The 20,809-nt window shown below is 39.5% G+C and overlaps 1 protein-coding gene across 1 annotated transcript in view; it reads right to left on the bottom strand.

The window, feature by feature from the left end:
• Nucleotides 1-20,809, bottom strand: part of LOC146005002 (allatotropins-like) — a 346,212-nt gene that overhangs the window by 237,657 nt on the left and 87,746 nt on the right. Inside the window, exon 2 of the mRNA XM_083144110.1 lies at nt 19,132-19,188. The gene's annotated coding sequence lies outside the window, so the exon portion shown is untranslated. The remainder of the gene's footprint in view (nt 1-19,131; nt 19,189-20,809) is intronic.

The raw sequence follows: 20,809 nt of genomic DNA, 5'->3' as shown, positions 1-20,809 counted from the left end.
TCCAGTTTGTCTCGGGTGTTACAATTTTGCTTTTTTAAATATAACTTTCAAATGGCATGCTTGGCTTAACCCTAGCTTACCCGAATGGACGACTATTAAGGTCACTATTTCTTGTTTTTGGATTTTTGAACTGTGAACATTTTTACAAAAACATGAAAATAAATTACATTCTGTCCTAGGGTGTTCGCAATGTTTCTGTATTACTTTTGTTAATAAAAATATAAAAATAATGTACATAGGAAGCAAAATTCACTTGGTGGGCTTATCAGGCACCTCCATTGGATGTGTGTTTTCATGACACTTCTGTCAGTGACAGTGTATTGGTTGGTAATGATAGTATCTGTTTCAAAAGTAAATTACTACAGAGATATGGTGAACCAGACCACTAGCAATAACAACTGCAAATGGACGGTTATCAATGAGATCACGGGTAGAGAATCAAAAACTACAATTAATCATTTTCTAGTCGACAATTTCCTCCTAACAAGCCCGTCCGACATAGCTCATTATTTAAATATTCACTTCTCTAATATCTGCAAAGCATCGGCGCACATTAATCCTCGCAATTCGAACATAAATATTCTAAGAAAATACCCCAATTCAGCTGTTGTCCAACAAATAGAAGGGTTCACATTAAAATCTGTTACGGTCGATGAAGTTTTCGCAATTCTTAATAAATTAAACGTAAAAAAGGCAGGAGGTTCGGATGGCGTTCCCAACAGCGTTCTGGTGGTGTTGCCCCACTTATAGCGTAGCCCCTTGACGACATAATAAACACGTTCTTCCAACGTGGTCAATTTCCAACGAGCTGGAAGCACTCCATAATAACCCCAATTCACAAATCTGGATCTCCTACCCTAGCGTGTAACTACAGGTCAGTAGAGAGGCAGCACTTCGTTCCTAGGCGTCAGCAAAAATTTGATGCGACTGGTGTTATGTTACATCCGGTCGTAGCGGGCCACGAGCGGTTTTATTGTTGAGTCAGCAGAACGTGTCTGATCACGTTGAAGACATCGGAAGCGGTGGTGGGGTCAATGGATTTGTCACGTTGTTTCTTGATGTATGCTAACCTAACACGTGCATATGTTTGTGTGTATGTGTGTGTGTGTGTGTGTGGAGGAAATGCGCGCGCAACCATTGCGTATGATGGAAAGACATGAAGAAATGATTTAAAGATGGCGCCGAAGGTGCTGTACCCCCCGAAAGCTTAGCGGCTAAGGTTATTGCTCTGTAAAACAAGAGGCGTCGAGGGTTCGATTCCTGGTAGAGTCAATATTGATTGATTGATAGATTGAGTTAGTTTTTTTTAAGTCCGTTTTATGCACCGCAAAACTAATCAGGATTGGAGCTACAGTTGAAAAGTTGTGATTCGGACCACTATGTGCCTCCACCGAGTATCGAACCTGGGACCCTTTGATTACAAGGCGACGATGTCAATATTGAATGGTCTCGATTAGCCTGTGTGTAAATAAAGGCAACAAAATGGTTGAGTTCGAAAATCGAGTTGGGTTAGTGGTTAATGTTGTCACCTGGCAATGAAGAGGTCGCGGGTTCGATTCTCTAGGTAGTTAAATTAGGCCAATTGTTTAGTCCCGCCATTATAGGTTCCCGATTAGTCCATCTGTGCATAAATAGTGTTTGAATAAAATCAATATGGCGGCCTTGGGTTAGTGGTTATTGTTGTCGCCTGGTAATGAAGAGGTCGCGGGTTCGATTTTCTAGGTAGTTAAATGAGGCCAATTGTTTTGTCCCGCCATTATAGGTCCCGATTAGTCCATCTGTGCATAAATAGTATTTCAATAAAATCAATATGGCGGCCGCGTTTTGTGTTTAGCGGCGGCGGCGACCGGGGCGGGGCGGCGCGGGGGGTGTTTTTTATTCCGCGAGATGTTTTAACCAAGTGGTTGAGGGTTCGATTCCCAATGTTGGTGAAAATTGGATATTCAATTGTATTTGTTTAAAAGTTCCGATTAGCTTTTTGTGCACAAAGAGAAAATGAACTAATTGGAAATAGGATGTTTATGCTGTAATGAAAAGGTCCCCGGGTTCGAGGCGCGGCGAAGCGCGGCGTGGGGTGTTTTTTATTCCGCGAGATGTTTTAACCAAGTGGTTGAGGGTTCGATTCCCAATGTTGGTGAAAATTGGATATTCAATTGTATTTGTTTAAAAGTTCCGATTAGCTTTTTGTGCACAAAGAGAAAATGAACTAATTGGAAATAGGATGTTTATGCTGTAATGAAAAGGTCCCGGGTTCGATTCACAATGTCAAATTGGCTGATAATGATGTTGTTTTTAAAATTAAAAAAAAAGAAGTGTGTTGAGTCCCCATTAGTATTTATGCAGGAACAGATATTAAAAGTCAAAACAAAATGGCTGTGACTGGTGTTTAGTATTCGAAAGGTTCCAGGTTCGAGTCCAAATGTTGGCAAATTTTTAATTTAATAGTTATAATTTTTTTTTTAGTTTACAGAATTCTTTCCCATTTATTGCATTTTGGCGAACATGTCCCCCCCTTTGTGGCATTTGGACATGATGGAGATATACATAGAAATTGTTGTCAAAGTGCCTAATAATGATTTTCTGTTTAAATAAAAGAAAATTGTGTTATCAGTCCCGATTAGCACGAACAGATATTCAAAAACAAAACAAAATAGCTGATATTGTTGTTTAGTTTAGTTAACAATATTGTGTGTATTGCACACAATAGTAGAGGGTATGATTCGCACTTTGTACTGCAAACTATGATCGAAAAAATGAAATGGACACCGTCTGTTATCATGAATGGAGCCAAAATATTATCTTTGAAGATGCATAATATCCATTTCATAGATTCTCTCAACTTTATTCCAATGGCGCTCAACAAATTACCGAAAGCATTTGATCTCCCAATGTCCAAAGGGTATTTTCCTCATTTTCTTAATACTTTGAAAAATAAAGAATATGTCGGATGTGTCCCTGGTACTGAATTTTACGCTGTTGATTCTATGATGGAGAATCAGAGAACCAGTTTTTTGGAATGGCATAGTGAACAACAGAAAACAGGGGTAGTTTTCGATATGCAGAAGGAGTTGAGAAAGTACTGTGTAGAAGATGTTAATGTACTACGTGCTGCCTGTTTGAAATTCATGACCACTTTTGAAAAGAAACAACAGTGAACCCATTATTGGAAGCCATCACCATCGCTTCAGCTTGTAATAAAGTATTCCGTAAAAGATTTTTGAAAGCAGAACATATAGGAATTATTCCTAAAAACGGATACAGATGGTGTGATATTCAGTTTATAGAGGCTATTCAATGGTTGGTATGGGAGGAAAAAAAAAACATAAAATCGAAATCCAACATGCAGCCAGAGGACCAGAAGTAAAAGTTGGAGGAAACTTGAAAGTAGATGGATATTTCAAAGATCAAAAGGGGCAAGAGCATGTATTTGAATATCAAGGATGCAGAACATATGGTTGTGTCAAATGTTTCCCTACTTCACGTACAGAACCTCTTCATGATGACCCATATGATACTTTGTCTTTTCGGTATGAAAGAACAGAAAATAAAATAACCAGATTAAAAGCACTTAACTACATTGTCCATGAGATGTGGGGGTGCGAATTTCATCAGCAGTTGAGAAATAACAAAACCATGAAACATTATGTTGAAAACACATTCCGTTGTTAGTAAGCCGGAAATAAGGGTTTTTCAGGTGGTATATACCAAAAGAAAAAGATGTGCATCAAGTTTCGAGACTTTACCATATGGATTCAAACAACAGAAAACAGAATGAGTTAATTTTGTAATGCACTGGAATATATTTTTATTAGATTAAGTTAATGCTATCCTTAGTAATAGTATATCAGTGATTTGGTCAACATACAAACTGGATACCAAAAGAAATCTCATATTATATGCAAATGTTAAAGCTTTTCATTACCAAATCTGTTACTTAGTAAAAAATAAAATGAAAACCATTCATTTGAAACCATTTGCTGTCATTGAAATATAGTTATGCAGCCGCTATAATTTTTTCTTATTACCAGTGCAAATCTGATATTATGTTGTGCACTTTAATGATGGAGTGAGTGACTAGTTGACAAGTTGGTTCTTCGGTGCAAGGTTGTATGGTACAAGCGGCCTTGTGCCCCTCTCCAACTTAAAAAAAAGAGGCCCCCACAGATGGTAGCCACGTTGATGCCGTTGTGGGGCTTTCTACAAAAAGCTACCTGTACCAAGCCCAAAAACTTATTTTGAGATGGCGAGTAAACACTTTCCATGCCTGTTGACCTTTAGTTTCCTCAACACACATACCCAGTTGGAATCGAACCCTCGACCCCATTGGTTTCAAAACACATCTCTTTGTGCATAATGGCTAATCGAGAGTGGTAACGCATCTTTTAAAAAATTCGATACTATTATTTATTTTTGGTTTTAAAACATAGCATACATTAGTGGTAAAATCTTTGCATTGTAATCAAAAGGTTCCAGGTTCGATATTCGTTGAAACAGCTTTATGCATTACGGTAAATCGGGACTGCGTAAAAAACGCCAACATTAGCCCATAGTGAAAATCGAACCCTCGACCCCACCCGTTGGTTGCAAAACTCCAAAATCACCCATTTTCTATTTGTGTATCAAGGATAATCGGGAATAGTAACTCACTTTTTAAACAAATCAATGTTATTCTGCAATTTGCCAGCATTGGAACCCAAAACCTTTTGAATACTAAACAACAATATCAGCTATTTTGTTTTGTTTTTGAATATCTGTTCGTGCTAATCGGGACTGATAACACAATTTTTTTTTTATTTAAACAGAAAATCATTATTAGGCACTTTGACAACAATTTCTATGTATATCTCCATCATGTCCAAATGCCACAAAGGGGGGGACATGTTCGCCAAAATGCAATAAATGGGAAAGAATTCTGTAAACTAAAAAAAAAATTATAACTATTAAATTAAAAATTTGCCAACATTTGGACTCGAACCTGGAACCTTTCGAATACTAAACACCAGTCACAGCCATTTTGTTTTGACTTTTAATATCTGTTCCTGCATAAATACTAATGGGGACTCAACACACTTCTTTTTTTTAATTTTAAAAACAACATCATTATCAGCCAATTTGACATTGTGAATCGAACCCGGGACCTTTTCATTACAGCATAAACATCCTATTTCCAATTAGTTCATTTTCTCTTTGTGCACAAAAAGCTAATCGGAACTTTTAAACAAATACAATTGAATATCCAATTTTCACCAACATTGGGAATCGAACCCTCAACCACTTGGTTAAAACATCTCGCGGAATAAAAAACACCCCACGCCGCGCTTCGCCGCGCCTCGAACCCGGGGACCTTTTCATTACAGCATAAACATCCTATTTCCAATTAGTTCATTTTCTCTTTGTGCACAAAAAGCTAATCGGAACTTTTAAACAAATACAATTGAATATCCAATTTTCACCAACATTGGGAATCGAACCCTCAACCACTTGGTTAAAACATCTCGCGGAATAAAAAACACCCCCCGCGCCGCCCCGCGTCGCGCCCCGGTCGCCGCCGCCACCGCCGCCGCCGCCGCCGCCGCTAAACACAAAACGCGGCCGCCATATTGATTTTATTGAAATACTATTTATGCACAGATGGACTAATCGGGACCTATAATGGCGGGACAAAACAATTGGCCTCATTTAACTACCTAGAAAATCGAACCCGCGACCTCTTCATTACCAGGCGACAACAATAACCACTAACCCAAGGCCGCCATATTGATTTTATTCAAACACTATTTATGCACAGATGGACTAATCGGGAACCTATAATTTCGGGACTAAACAATTGGCCTAATTTAACTACCTAGAGAATCGAACCCGCGACCTCTTCATTGCCAGGTGACAACATTAACCACTAACCCAACTCGATTTTCGAACTCAACCATTTTGTTGCCTTTATTTACACACAGGCTAATCGAGACCATTCAATATTGACATCGTCGCCTTGTAATCAAAGGGTCCCAGGTTCGATACTCGGTGGAGGCACATAGTGGTCCGAATCACAACTTTTCAACTGTAGCTCCAATCCTGATTAGTTTTGCGGTGCATAAAACGGACTTAAAAAAAACTAACTCAATCTATCAATCAATCAATATTGACTCTACCAGGAATCGAACCCTCGACGCCTCTTGTTTTACAGAGCAATAACCTTAGCCGCTAAGCTTTCGGGGGGTACAGCACCTTCGGCGCCATCTTTAAATCATTTCTTCATGTCTTTCCATCATACGCAATGGTTGCGCGCGCATTTCCTCCACACACACACACACACACACACACACACACACACAAACATATGCACGTGTTAGGTTAGCATACATCAAGGAACAACGTGACAAATCCATTGACCCCCTCCCCCCACCGCTTCCGATGTCTTCAACGTAATCAGACACGTTCTGCTGACTCAACAATAAAACCGCTCGTGGCCCGCTACGACCGGATGTAACATAACACCAGTCGCATCAAATTTTTGCTGACGCGTAGGAACGAAGTGCTGCCTCTCTACTAGGTCAATTTCCTTAACCCCAACATTAAGCCGAGTTATGGAAAAAGTAATAGAGAAGCAACTGACAACTTTCCTGGAAGCCAACAATCTGATGTCTGATCGACAGTATGGATTCAGGAAGGATGTATCCTCCGAATTATTATTACTTAGTTTAATTAATGAATGGCGCGAGACACTGGACAAAAAAGGAGTTTCCTAGTTGGATTAATTTCCCTAGATGTATGAAAAGCCTTCGATACCGTTGATCACAAATTGCTAATAGGAAAATTAAAGAACAGATTTGGTTTCAATAGCAAAACAATTCTCTGGATGTAAAGTTTTCTCGCGAATAGAAAAATCTCTACGAAAGTAGGATGTTCACTTTCCACCGAGCAGTCAGTGTCTGCAGGTATTCCACAACGCTCTATACTTGGCCCAAAATTATTCAACCTATTTATTGACGATATCACACTAATAAATTCAGATTTGTCGATTATTCTGTACGCAGACGACTGTCTTCTCGTCCATGTTGGAGAAACGTACCAGGATGTAAAGGAGAAAATGGAAAACCCATTCCTCAAAATACTAAATTAGTACAACGTCAACAACATGAAGCTTAACGTTGCAAAGACGAAGGCCATGGTGCTTCACACCGGTAAGGGAATCCCGGCTAACACGATAGATATTACCCTTAATGACGCCAGAGTACCTTTGAACAATCATTTATAGGATCTCGGAATCATTATAAACCCCCAGCTAAATTTTAACCTCCAAATAAATAAATATATTCGTAAAATCTATCACCATGTTTACATATTTCGAAAAATTCGTAAATATCTCAATAGAAATCTTAGTAGACATTTTTTCCTTTCCTTTATTCGTCCCGTATTCGAGTATGCTGCTAGTCTTATTTTTGGCGGTAAGTTAACTCATCTGAAGAAACTTGTAACTATCCAAAACAATTGCTTAAGAACTATTCACATGCATCCCCAAGAAAATAATTCCCAACAAGTGCGCAAGACTTACAACATACCCACAGGCACTTCGAGAATACATTACATCTACCTGAATAAGGTATTCCATAGTACACATAACAAATCATCTCCATTGCATCATAGGATTAAGCTCCGCTCAGAGTTCAGCACCCGAAACACCACATCGTCCTTGCATAGAGACCTAGTAATCCCCAAACCTAACAAAAGCAGATTTGGCCAGAAGTCCTTCTCGTACCTAGCAGCGGTTACCTGGAATTCACTCCCGACGAAGGTCAAACTCAGTACCAACACAGCGCAGTTCTGTCGTCTTCTACGTTCACATGCATATAAATTCTAACTCCAGTAATATTATTTTCAGTGCTTAACCCCCTACCATATATATTTTAAAATTTGCATCCCTGTACTTCGAACAGTAATTCCATACACACTCATACCCAAACCCACACAGACTTACATTTTCCTTTCTTCTAAATGTGTAGAGTAGACCGGGCCAAAACCCCCCATGGGGCAAAAGTCCTAATTTGTAATAATAGTATGATAAAGAAACACAGTTGGCACCACTGCAACCCACCAGAGGACAGTGTCATGGCCGCCTTGTATTGACGCAGTTGGGAACAGAAGCAAATATAATCAATTCAACTATGAGGTAAGATACGTTTTTTACTTGGTTGATGTAATATTACATGAGTATGTGAACATTATTTAACTTAATGAAACTATGTGCCTACACCGGGTATCGAACCCGGGACCCCTTGATTACAAGGCGACGACGCTACCACTGCGCCATCGGGGAGGCCCCTCAACTTTGGGGAGGCTATGACCAGAGACAGCAAAACGCATGACTTATCACTGTATACTAAGTATATAATTATGAGTATTGTTAACATTTTTACTAAAAAGAGTTTCAAGAGAAGATGTGCATGAACTAGGGTAGTGGATGGGACGTTCGGGCTACAAATGGCTCTCACATGACATTCAGAACGAGATCATCGATATATTAGGGAGATCTGTTTTCCGCTCCGTGGTAGCAGATATTAAATGTCGGGAATATTTTCCTATTATGGTTGACGAAACTTGTGACATATCCATCCGTGAACAATTGACATTTTGCATTCAAACTGTAAATGAAAATTTTAATATTTTTGAGGAATTAATGGGCTTTTACGAGATTCCGAACACTGAGGCCAAAACTTAAACTTATTTCAGTGATAAGAGCCACCCCAATAAATTTTGACAAGTCGGCGCCCCTGCTCACTACACTGGAAACATGTTCGTAAGTGCATTGACTTCCATACGAAGCAAACCACGATGGCTTGCTACTAGCAAGCACAAAGAAGTCGGAGAGTAATTAGCTACGGAACGACATCATTGCCATTTCTTTACCGAGAGGAAATTTAATAACTTCCTCTCTTCCTGCTACTGCACGTGCTTCACGGGCACCGCGAAAAGCATCATGGGAAAACTCCATGGTGGCTAATTTTCTCGGAAGGAAACAAGGAAAGTAGCGGGAAACTTTTTGCTTTTCCTTTTAAATGGATGCCTTTATTGCTACTAAGGTAACATTTCTGAGAAAACATCTGCCACGGAGTGTTTTCACGGTATTTCATGCTGTTTTAACGGTATTCTTCGGAGATGCGGTTAAAAAGGTGGACACTCTAAGACAGTGATAATTAAGACTCGGAAGTTGAAGACCTATAGAAAAACCTGAAAATATAAAAAACGGACCTAAAAACGGAAAAAAGGACGTATAAATGTGATCCAAATTAATTAATGACTTCAGTTTTAATTACATATTTAATGAATAAAAAAATTAAAAATTCTGGTGGTATGGAACACACAGTGCGAAAAAACTATATGAATGAAATGCATCTTCTTTCAAACATTATATATTTTTTAGATTAACATAATTTGAAAAATCATATTTGAAGAATCATATTTGGCCTAACCACACTAGGGTTACAGAAATAGGAGTTGGTGTTTTAAGTCCACTTTATGCACAGTAAGGCTAATCGGGACTGGACCTACAGTTTAAAGTGGAATCCGAACCACTATGTGCCTCCACCGGGTATCGAACCCAGGACCCCTTGATTACAAGGCGACGACGCTACCACTGCGCCATCGGGGAGGCATTACAGAAATAGGACTTCGGATCCTATTTCAGTCGTCGAAAAAGGTTTTTCTCTCGTTTCAGGGATGGTTCAGATATATTTATTTCTCTCTTTTTTTATTTCTTTATTACAGAAAGGATGTTTAAGAGGTGATGAACTGATGATGATTCGAATTGAGAATGGGCAGTAAAAACGTAGTCGAAAGAAGGTGAAGTTGCAAAAAAAAGCCGTTAAGACCTAAAAAAGACTAAAAAAAGGACCAATAAGCCAAAAAACGCCGAAAAAGGCAGAAAAGGACAAATAAAACCCACCTTTTTCTGGCCTACAATGCCCCAAAATGAACATATATTATGTTGGGCCTCGTCTTCGGACACTAAGGGGGAAAAAAAGGATTTTTCCTCAACTTCCGAGCCGTAGTGATAATATTCAAGTATAATTCCCGGTTTTCAAGGCGAACTGTCCAAAAATTCAAGGATAGAAGCAGATGATTTCTCTACTTCAACCTTACGTATTATCGCCTCTCACCACCCACACACATATACACACAAATATGTTCACGATATACAGAATCTGTGCTGTACGATTCCAATGTATCCAAAAATTCTAATTCAATTCAATTAAACGGTATATGTAATCTACGGCGAGGAGTTTACATTTGCCATGTCACATACTCAGACTCGAAATACGTAGGGGAAGCGGGGGCTAGTTGCAACACTTTTAAAATTTTCAACTTCAAAAAATGGTATAATTTTTGCTTTTCAACATACGTCCACGAAACTTCGTAGTTGAAAGGCGGGATACATTCCACTTGCACAGAAAATTTGAGAACCTCGACACTCATGCACTTTTATTGGAAATTTAAAATTTCCAAACACCTAACTTTTGTTGCAACTTGCCCCGTACACTTGGAAACATAAATGAAGTAAGAACAAAAATCTTAATTTATTTATCAAATGATACAAAAAACGATCTGAATATTATGTTAGAAACTGTTCAACATATGCTGACATTGTAACAATATTCTAAACTTCAAATAGGCCTAGACCTAAATTTAGCATATTTCTGGTTTATAAATGTACGATAAAGCATAAAGGAGTATGCAAACAAAACAAACACTTTCTTTAATCTGAGAAACAATGATGACAGACATAAAACGCATCTTCTTTCGTACATTTCTTGAAATGTGTCCACCCGTCACACTCTATACACTGTACCCACTCCCTTCCACCTGTTGCAACGTACCCCTCACCCACTTTACTTAACAAAAGGACGAAAATGTCTTCAACATGAATCTCATTGTAAACATGGTTGTTATTCTTGCACAGGTGAAAGTACATGTGTATCATTAATAGCAACATAGTCGACGACAGTTACTTGTCCTAGTCGCCAGTCACTTCAAAATAAATTATTCAAATTTTACTCACCTAGTTTGAAAACAACAATTCTTATTTCCTGTAACTGTTATCAGCTCGCGTGCACCAACAATCTACAAAGTTTCTTCCTCCACAAAATGGGCATGCGCGAAGGGCATGTTCGTTCTCGTAACTCTTCACATTGAGGCGATATTAACAGTGTTGCAACCTACCTCTGTTGCAACTAGCCCCCGCTTAACCTACATCTACAAACACAAGTCACAAATGTTACAGTACTTATTAACTTATTATTTCAAACTGAAATTTACCTAATAAACTTCATGATATCTTTTCTTGCATAAATCTTCCGTCTGTCAGATAGATTGTTCCGCAAAGGACATTAACAAAGTAAACGGATTGAGATAATTCTGTTTTATTTTCCACGCAGCTTTCTTTTCCTTCCTCGATAATAATATACAGAGCATTCCCTGACATTCGCTACGAGACTCGGCGGCAAGCGGACCGGCGTCAGAGCTTGTCTTTCCCGTTGAACGGGGTCCGCGACAGTCGCACGCTACAGTCTGTTTCTTTCGCTCTCCCTGCCTTCGCTCTCTTTCCCTTTCTGTTGACGTTGCAGACTGACGCCAGAATAATCATCCCTCGGAAGTTGTGTTGTGTCGTGTCCGTGCGTTGAAGATTGTGGCTTAATATGGCACCACAAAAGTTTACATTACAACAGAGGATTTATCTTGACGAGTGGTACTTCGGAAAGAGGAATTGTGGAGAAGTGCGACGACGTTTTGCAACGAAATTTCCTGGTGTTCCCGTTCCACAGGGGACCACTATATTAAACCTCGTAAAAAGTTTAGAGTAACAGGGTCTGTTCCGAATAGAAGTGGAAAGAAAAATGGGGAAATAAAGTATACAAAGACAATCCGCACACCATCCGTGAGTTAAAATAGAGTATTGTACGAGAAATCGGGAGAATTACAGTAGACGAACTTGCACGTGTAAATGCCAATTTCCTTCGGAGATGCCAGGAATGTGTTGCAGCAGAGGGACATCATTTTCAACACCTTCTGTCGTCAAGGTTAGTACACAATATGAAAACTGTAATTTTAATAGCCGACTCTAGCGACTGTCGCGGACCAGTTCACCGGGAAAGACAAGCGCTGACGCCGGGCCGCTTGCCGCCGAGTCTCGTAGCGAATGTCAGTGAATGCTCTGTAGTTAAACTGTGAGAAACATGCCTCAGGGCATTAATAAACATGTATAAATTCAATGGGATTTGGTTAATAAAAGTTGCAATTTTTCACGTCCACGGAGAAAAATTCACGCAAAATTCACGAATAATTCCCGGAGCCAATAATTCACGCATAATTCCCGGAATTCAAGGAATTCCCGGTGAGCCACCCTAAGAAAACCCCGGCCAACTTGCGGACTAAAGTGGACAGCATAGACGTGCGCAGACCATCTGATAGTGGGGGGGGGGGGGGCATGATGAAAGTTCAGTCGAGGAGAGAAAAACCTTTCATCTCACTGTATTGATGGGTACGAAACAAGAGCGTTTATAATGCATGTCCGGACCCACAAAAAATTACTGTACTAGAGGAATTGCAACTTCCGTGACACCAATGTTCCCTGTAGCCCCCCTCTTTACTTCCCTTCTGGTTCAAAGACTAATTTACATATAAACATAGTTTCGTTTGTGCGAGTGTTTTTTTTTTGTTTTTTTTTGTTTTGTTTTTTTAGTCTACTTTATGCACAGACGGGCTAATCGGGACTGGAACTACATTTTAAAGTAGGATCCGAACCACTGTGTGCTTCCACTGGGTAGCGAATCCTGAACCCTTTGATTACAGGGCAGTGACATTACCATTGCGCCATAGGGGAGGAAAATATCGTTTCGTACAGCAGATTGAAAACAACTACACACAATTTATTCATTTCCAATGTATGGATATTTATTGTGCACACACAACGGGTAACACAACTAAATGATAAAGAACATGGGAGTGTTAATAACAGGAAGTTCGATAGTTCAATTGCATAGGAACTAGTGGCTTGGAACTTTCGTCTTACCAGCTTGAAAATACTTATTTTTATTTAAGAGCATAACATTGTTTAATAACGGTGATAAAGATTTCTCTTCACTAAATTTCTAAGTGAGAGGGTTAGAAAGGTCGATTTGACGCTCGAACTGGACAACGCAGCCCGGTTGACATTGCCACACAGTGCGCAGGAAGCAGCGCAATTCTGCCCAGCCGCCTATTTTCATGGCGATGCGTTTAGTACTTTTGTCTTACTTTTTGACTTGCCCTCATATATTTATCGAACAGAAAATTTAAAAGTAACCTGAAAATTGTGTAAGATGGCTCAGACAAAAGAAGAAACAGACTCCGAGTTTGAAGACAAAGGAGTACAGACTTAGAAATGTGTAGCTATTGTTCCCACATTTGCTCCATTTATAAGATAACGCGTGGGTTTCGAAATGATATTCAGAGTATTAAAACGGCACCTCGTTATTCCGTGAGACAAAAAATAGTACATAAATAAATGATTATTTCAATGGAGCAAGGAATTTTCGACAACGCAACTTGGATTTTTTCCATTGTTCATGTACGTAATTGTTTTTTGTTTCTACAGGCCATCAATTATAAATTCTCCACAGAAACGAAGGGAATTACAATCTTGAACGTAAACAATGCGATGTATCTTCCCCCATACCCACCCTTGCTATTCAACGTTAATATATTTTTAGAATAATGTAACAGCGTTGCCAACTCTACATTAATTTCAAGTCCAGACTGTGGACCGTACGATTCTGGAGAGAATTTCAGATATCTCAGAAAGAAGCAATGTTAAGCTAATACTGTACTGTAACAGTCAAATGGTATAAAAATATTTTCTTTAAAAAAAAACCTGACCACATACTAATCTATTTATTTACATCAATTTATCAACAAAAACTCAGATGATTCAATCCCAAGTTAGAAATGTCTTGTTTGTGATGTTTATTATTGCAAACGGACGATGCTAGGGAACTTATAGAAATGTTATTTTAACCCCGAAAACTACGGTAAGTGAGTAATGCTTGAAGTTTCGTATTTCAAAATATGAGCGTCAGAATTTATTACAGAGGGAAGGTAGTAATTTGGAGGGAATTACGGAAATCAATTATTTTAAAATTATTTTTAGGATTGTAAAAATCGCAAAAGAAGGAAATATTGCTTTTCCAATTTTGTGTCAAATCATGAAACAACTTGCAAGTTATGTTTCCATAACTACGCAAGAATGTTTTTATCACCATGAGAGTAAATTCGGAAATGAGTTGTTAATACTGCCTGGAACCCTGAAAAGGGGAATTTTTACCCTGAGCACTATGGAAAATGGGCGATATTTGAAATTTTTGTCTTTTGCGACAATTTCATGGAGAGAGAGGAAGAAGGGAGAGACAAAAATAGAAAGAGAGAAAGAGAAAGAGGAAGAAGGAGGAAGAGAAAGTTAAAGAAATGAGAGAGAAAGAGGGGAGAGACAAAAATAGAAAAAGAGAGAAAGAGGGGAGACAAAAATAGAAAAAAAGAGAAAGGGGAAGATGAAGATGGAGAAAGAGAAAGAAAAGAGATAGGAAGAGGGGAGATACAAAAATAGAAAGAGAGAGAAAAGGGAAGATGAAGAAGGAGGAAGAGAAAGAGAAAGAAAAGAGAGAAGAGAGGAAGAGGGGAGATACAAAAATAAAAAGAGAGAGAAAGGGAAAGAGGAAGAAGGAGAAAGAGAAAAAAAGAGAGGAAGAGGGGAGATAAAAAATAGAAAGAGAGAAAGAGGAAGAAGGAGGAAGAGAGAGAGAGAATGAAATGAGAATGAGTGAGTTATCAAGATCAAGACTTACCATGGCGGGTTATGTTATTTCAAAGTTTTTACAACATTATTACCCTGCCTTCTAGTTCGTATTGTGGCCTTATCGCCATGTCTTGGTTGCAATTCTTATTTTTGTCTCTTCTATTCCCTTTCGCGCGGCTGTCGTGTTACTTGAGTATGGGAATCTTGAAACATCGTACAGTTATATTTCTATTTCCACGTATTGCCTTAGGACCAGGAGCAATAGTCCTAATTTATTCTACTCCCAATATGACGAGTTTTATATAGTTAACTTTTAATAACAGTAATTAAATGTTTTGATTCGGTAGAACAGACGGTCGTCCATTCAAATGCTTTCCAGACATAACTCTGCTCGATTTTCCTTTTCATTACATTACATGAATAAACTAGCATATTAGATTTGTTTCTTGATTAAGTCTAAGCATTTTGTGAATGTGTCTTCTTGGATCTTGTTAAATGAATCAGTGGAATTCGACCTTTAAGGGGCCCCTTTTGATCATCAATTACGTTTAACAATGATAGCATATTTATAATATTGTCAAACTTTTTATTTTCTGAAGTTAGTAGCTTAGACATCACAATGGCAATTTTATCTGTTTTCCACACAATTATCAATTTGATGTCCATTTGAATCAATGCAAGTTTGGAGACTAAATTGGCTTTTCTTCTATCTGTTCGTGGCTTAACCAGATTTTTAAGGTTTGAAACACTTCCAGTTGTATCAAATAACTTGTTGATTCTTGATGCTGTCACATTGAAGTGCTAGAGGTCCACATTCCTGCAACATTCGTCCTTGAACTTCAGCTACACTTTATTGGTAATGGAAAATATACATACACATTTGACACGCTGCTCAATACTTAGGCGACTTTCTGTCATTCTAAACAACATCCACTTTTTCCGTTATGTCGGTTGGATTTTACATAAAGAAAAAAAGGAAAGGAAAATACAGCTCAATTAATACAAAAGTTACAGTGACATAAAGTGCCCCCTTAATTCGTAGCCACCCTGTATATATGGATAAAGTGGAAAATTGTGTTGTGAAACAAATATAGTAAGCCACCGTGGCGTACCCATGAAAGCGATAAAGAAATCGTCAAATAAAAAGTAGTCAAATGTAATATCATAGGTTTAATATATTTAAAATATATATAATTTCTTATTTTTTGTACATTTTAAACACTAGTCTGAACATTCACGGGGTAGTTCTCAATGTTAATCAATTTTTGCAAAAAATGTTGTAAAAAATAAAATTATATTGTTACTCCAGTCTTAAATTATTAAATAATGTTGAGGTACCGCTTGCCAATGCTTTCCAGTAAATTATTATTGACTTTAGCGAAGAATCATTTGTACAAATAAGTGTTAACGCCTTAGGAAAAATCGTGTGCTAAGGGTTTTCTTCCCTCATAGCCTGGAGCAACTAATCGAGAGAATGGATTTGCTTTGGCGCCGTAAAGCAGTTGTTCCGCCTATGTTAACAGTTCTATGTTTGTTATAGACAGACCGGGTTTATATACGTCTCGTAAGCTCCGGGCTAAGAATATCACGAGTTTCGCTCAAGACTATTGACACCTTTACTTAGAAATGATCTAAGATCAAACCAAAATACAATTGTAAATACAGCACTGTTTATACTCGTACAATTGAAACAACAGACACACAATCAACCGTAATTAATGAAGTAGTGTTTAACTATCTTACAAGATTACGTGAGTATAATTTAAACAAACTAATTTCAAATCTACACAGTACTTCTTGGTGCACAAGCAAACGTATTGTAAATACTATTTCAAATTCATGGCCGACTATGATGACATCAATGTGTTTATTATGTGCTTGGGTTTCCATGACAGAAACATGGCTATTTTTTTCTAAAATGTATCACTAAAATATCTCCCACGCTCGAGCGTATACAATTGAATTTGTATTAGTGTGACAATAATCGTAGACACACATCTGGTAAAATATCCGTTCTGGCAGTTTCAGCCCACAATCATCTATTTCATTCTCATATATCACCGGATTGGTAAGATGGACTAAACTACATTTTAACGTGGAGATTATGAATATATTCAAGACAGGCATTATACAGGGTGTTTCGTAAGTTCGTTTACAACGCTTGGGAGGTGATTGTACGAGTGAAAATAAGGTGGGAAGTTCATGTAACGAAATTCCGGAAACGGCTTTGTTGCCGAGTTATTGACGTATGAAAACGTGGGAAAATGATTTTCCGAAGTGAATAATGGCAAAATGGGTGGAGAGAAGTTGTCGGTGTTGGGCGGTCCACGAAGAAATTGGGTATGCTCTTGTCACAAAATCACGCGGCCATGTTGTGCAATGTCGGCGCAAGGGATTCCCCAAAGGACGCGAACGAAGATGTTGACGGGAGTGGGGTGGGTGTGCATTCTGCGTTCTGCGTGAGCTGGTATCGACGAAAATTGGCATGTGTTGAATGGCACCAAAAAACAAAGAAAATTTCCTGAGCGAAGGGCACCATAACGTAAAAACGAAAAAAATGAACTGTCATATGTTGCATACCCTGAAGGGCACACAATATGCTTAATGGAGATGTGAAGGAAACCTCATCACAGACGGTTTTCAAGGTGTCCACCATGTACTTCCAAGCAGAGGCGACAACGGCGAATCAAGGATTGTCTAGTGCGACCCAACAACCCCGGCGTTTCTGCTATCGATGCTGCAGCTACATTGATACGGGCAACGAGGTCCTCGGCTGACACGACAGGTGTTTCTTAAACGAGGCGTTTCATCTCTCCCCAGAGGAAGAAATCCAGGGGCGTAATATCAGGCGATCGAGGTGGCCATGGCACAGGCCCTCCCCTGCCAATGCACTGGTTGTGGAATACGGTATTGAGGAAATGGTGCACATTCCGATCGAAATGTGGGGGTGCACCGTCATGTTGAAACCACAGTCTTTGTCTCAGTGCCAAGGGCACGTCCTGTAGTAGTTCAGGCAAAACCTCACTGAGAAATGCTTGATAAGTGGGTCCACATAGGCGAACAGGGAGAATGTACGGTCCAATCAAATGGTCATGCAGTATCCCGCACCACACATTCACTGCAAATCTGTGCTGATGATGTGCCACTAGCAGTGCATGTGGATTTTCATGTTCCCACACATGACTGTTTTTACTACTGAACACACCAGTTTTCGTGAAGATAGCCTCATCAGTCCATACTACCGTATTCTGAAAATTGGGGATAGTTTCAATTTGATGAACAAACCATTGGCAAAAGTCCTCACGTGGGCTAAAGTTCCAGGTAAAAGGTCTTGAACTTTCTTCAATTTATACGTATGCATCTCCTCTTCTGCCAGGACTCGCCACACATTCACATGGGAGGTGTTTCGTTCGTGGGCTAGTGCGCGCGTACTGGTGCCTGGATGATCCATCACTGCAGTTAGCACATCTACAAACCGTCGTGTTCGCACACTTCGCGGTCGTACAACTTCTCGACGAGGTGGCAACACTGATTCTGTTTCCCGAAGTCGAGTGTCTACAGCTTGAAATAAGGTGTGCCATGGTAACACCCTATTTGGAAAACGTGCCCCATACAGACGCCTTGCATCACGGCTATTACCTCCACCCTCTCCATAAATCAGATGTATGTCCGCCAGCTCTTGGGACGTGTATGCAGCCATCCCTTACACCGGGCTACAAGTGTTTATGGCCGTTAACACTAGTACACTTCACAGAACACGATGGGCTGTGGCTAAGAATTAACACGGAACACTGCTAGGTCAAATGTTTGCCCAACACTACTGTCCAAGAACCTCACGTCTTTCCATTCAACCGTGAATGTTTAACAACCTGCTGCTGGCACAGCACCTGAAGCACGAATGTCACAGACACGTACGCTCCTTCATGAGGAAACATACACTGTTGGCGCCCCTAGCGGGAAATGTGGTACTTAACGTCAGATTACACGGACACCCATCTGCAAATTGACACCCATTGCCGCGTGATTTTTTGACAAGAGCGTACCCAATTTCTTAGTGGACCGCCCAACACCGACGACTTCTCTCCACCCGTTTTGCCATTATTCACTTCGGAAAATCATTTTCCCACGTTTTCAAACGTCAATAACTCGGCAACAAAGCCGTTTCCGGAATTTCGTTACATGAACTTTCCACCTTATTTTCACTCGTACAATCACCTCCCAAGCGTTGTAAACGAACTTACGAAACACCCTGTATATCGCAATAAACATTAACACAAATAACATGCATAGTTGATAGCAAACTTGGTACTTACGTTTAAAATCTGACCGTCGTTGGGCTGCAAGGCATCATCACATGTACATCACAAAATCTGCAAGAAAGTAGCATACTCTATCAGCAAGACTGCCACAAAATTACACTCTAAAATATGCTACTGTTTTGCTACTAAATATTATCAACCGCGTAAGTCACCACAAGTTGTGTAACACAACACCGAATCCTAGAGGGACAAGCCTCCAAACTTGGTTGAGTTTTTTTTAAGTCCACTTTATGCACAGATAGGCTAATCGGGACTGGACCTAGAGTTTAAAGTGCCTCCACTGGGTATCGAACTCGAAACCCTTTGATTACGACATTACCATTACGTTATCGGGGAGGCTCGAAACTTGATATTGCTCGATGAAGTGGTGTAAGGAAGGCACCAAAGATGGTGTAGTGGTGCCCAATAAGGTCTCTATGACAGCGTGTAATGCTGATTGATTGACTATTTTCTTTACATTATGGGTACATCAGCATACAGGCAATTTTGCCCGTCACACTAAAAAATATGACAAGGGGGCCCTTGCAAGAAAAGAAAATATGTCTATTACAACAAACTCAATTTTTAAAATTAATACATTCATTCATTATTTAACAAAAACTAAAACTATACTAACTAACTAACTCTTTAGCCTTCTTAAACCCGAAGGTTCATGGCTGCAGCAACGCAAGCCTTCCATCTGTCCCTATCCTCGGCAATATCCATACAATCTTGTCCATCCTTACTGATTTCCTTTAGGTCCATCTCAATGTTATCCCTCCATTCGTCTTGGCCTTCCTACAGGTCTCTTGCCATTAGGCTTCCCAATAAGAATCCTAAACTCTTCTTTCCTCTCCCATTTGTGCCACATGGCCTGCTCACCTGTCTTCTTGATTTAATCATTCTAATAATATTTGGACAGGAATACAAATTGTGCAGTTCTAAGTTATGTAACCTTCTCCACTCACCTGGATACTAAAATCTCCATACACTAGTTAAAAGTTGACGCTGCAAAGGGACCCTCAGGACACAGGACAATCTACAAATATTGTCCTGGAAGTTGGTGCAGCCGCCAGAACGTCGTGAGCCTGCAAGAAGGAATTATAGGTGTGGATGTGAGGTCGACGTTTTGGTGCCTTCTCATCCCTTATACCTCAGTGTGGAATGCAGAAGGGTAGGCAACACACCTTGCACCTTTCAATGCTTGGATGTCCAAGAGCGGTCTTAAGCTTGACGTCCAATTAGACGCGGAGAAACGAGGCAGCAGGCCCGTTTCGGGTGTCTCAGTGGGCGAAAACCTTTAAGATAACATACAGACTTCTGGCATGGAAATTCCGTGCGTTTCCCTGTAGTGGGCGTTACACCATTTGATTTCAATAGAAAAAGACAACACAAGTTATGTTGCTTTCTGCTCCCGCATTTATCCGCACCTCAGTGGGTGTCAAGATTTATGCAGGGACATAGAGACCACCAACTGAGATTAGGCCCTGGACTTTATGTTATAACATATTTTTCAATTGGCTTCGGGTCTATTATTGGGGTGAGATCTTTACATATCTGATGAAAATCAGCCGAAATAGACAAACTTGACAAAGCATATTTTGACATATTTCACCAATTTCGCGTTTTTACAACATATTTCTTCAATTTCATATTTCTGTATAATTTCGTAATTCTCTCGCACGTAATCGGT

The sequence above is a fragment of the Lepisma saccharinum genome, chromosome 22, assembly GCF_977018435.1.
Source record: "Lepisma saccharinum chromosome 22, izLepSacc3.1, whole genome shotgun sequence".
NCBI lineage: Eukaryota > Metazoa > Arthropoda > Insecta > Zygentoma > Lepismatidae > Lepisma > Lepisma saccharinum.
Note: the sequence above shows the minus strand (reverse complement) of the source record. Positions and strands in the feature narration are given on the sequence as shown.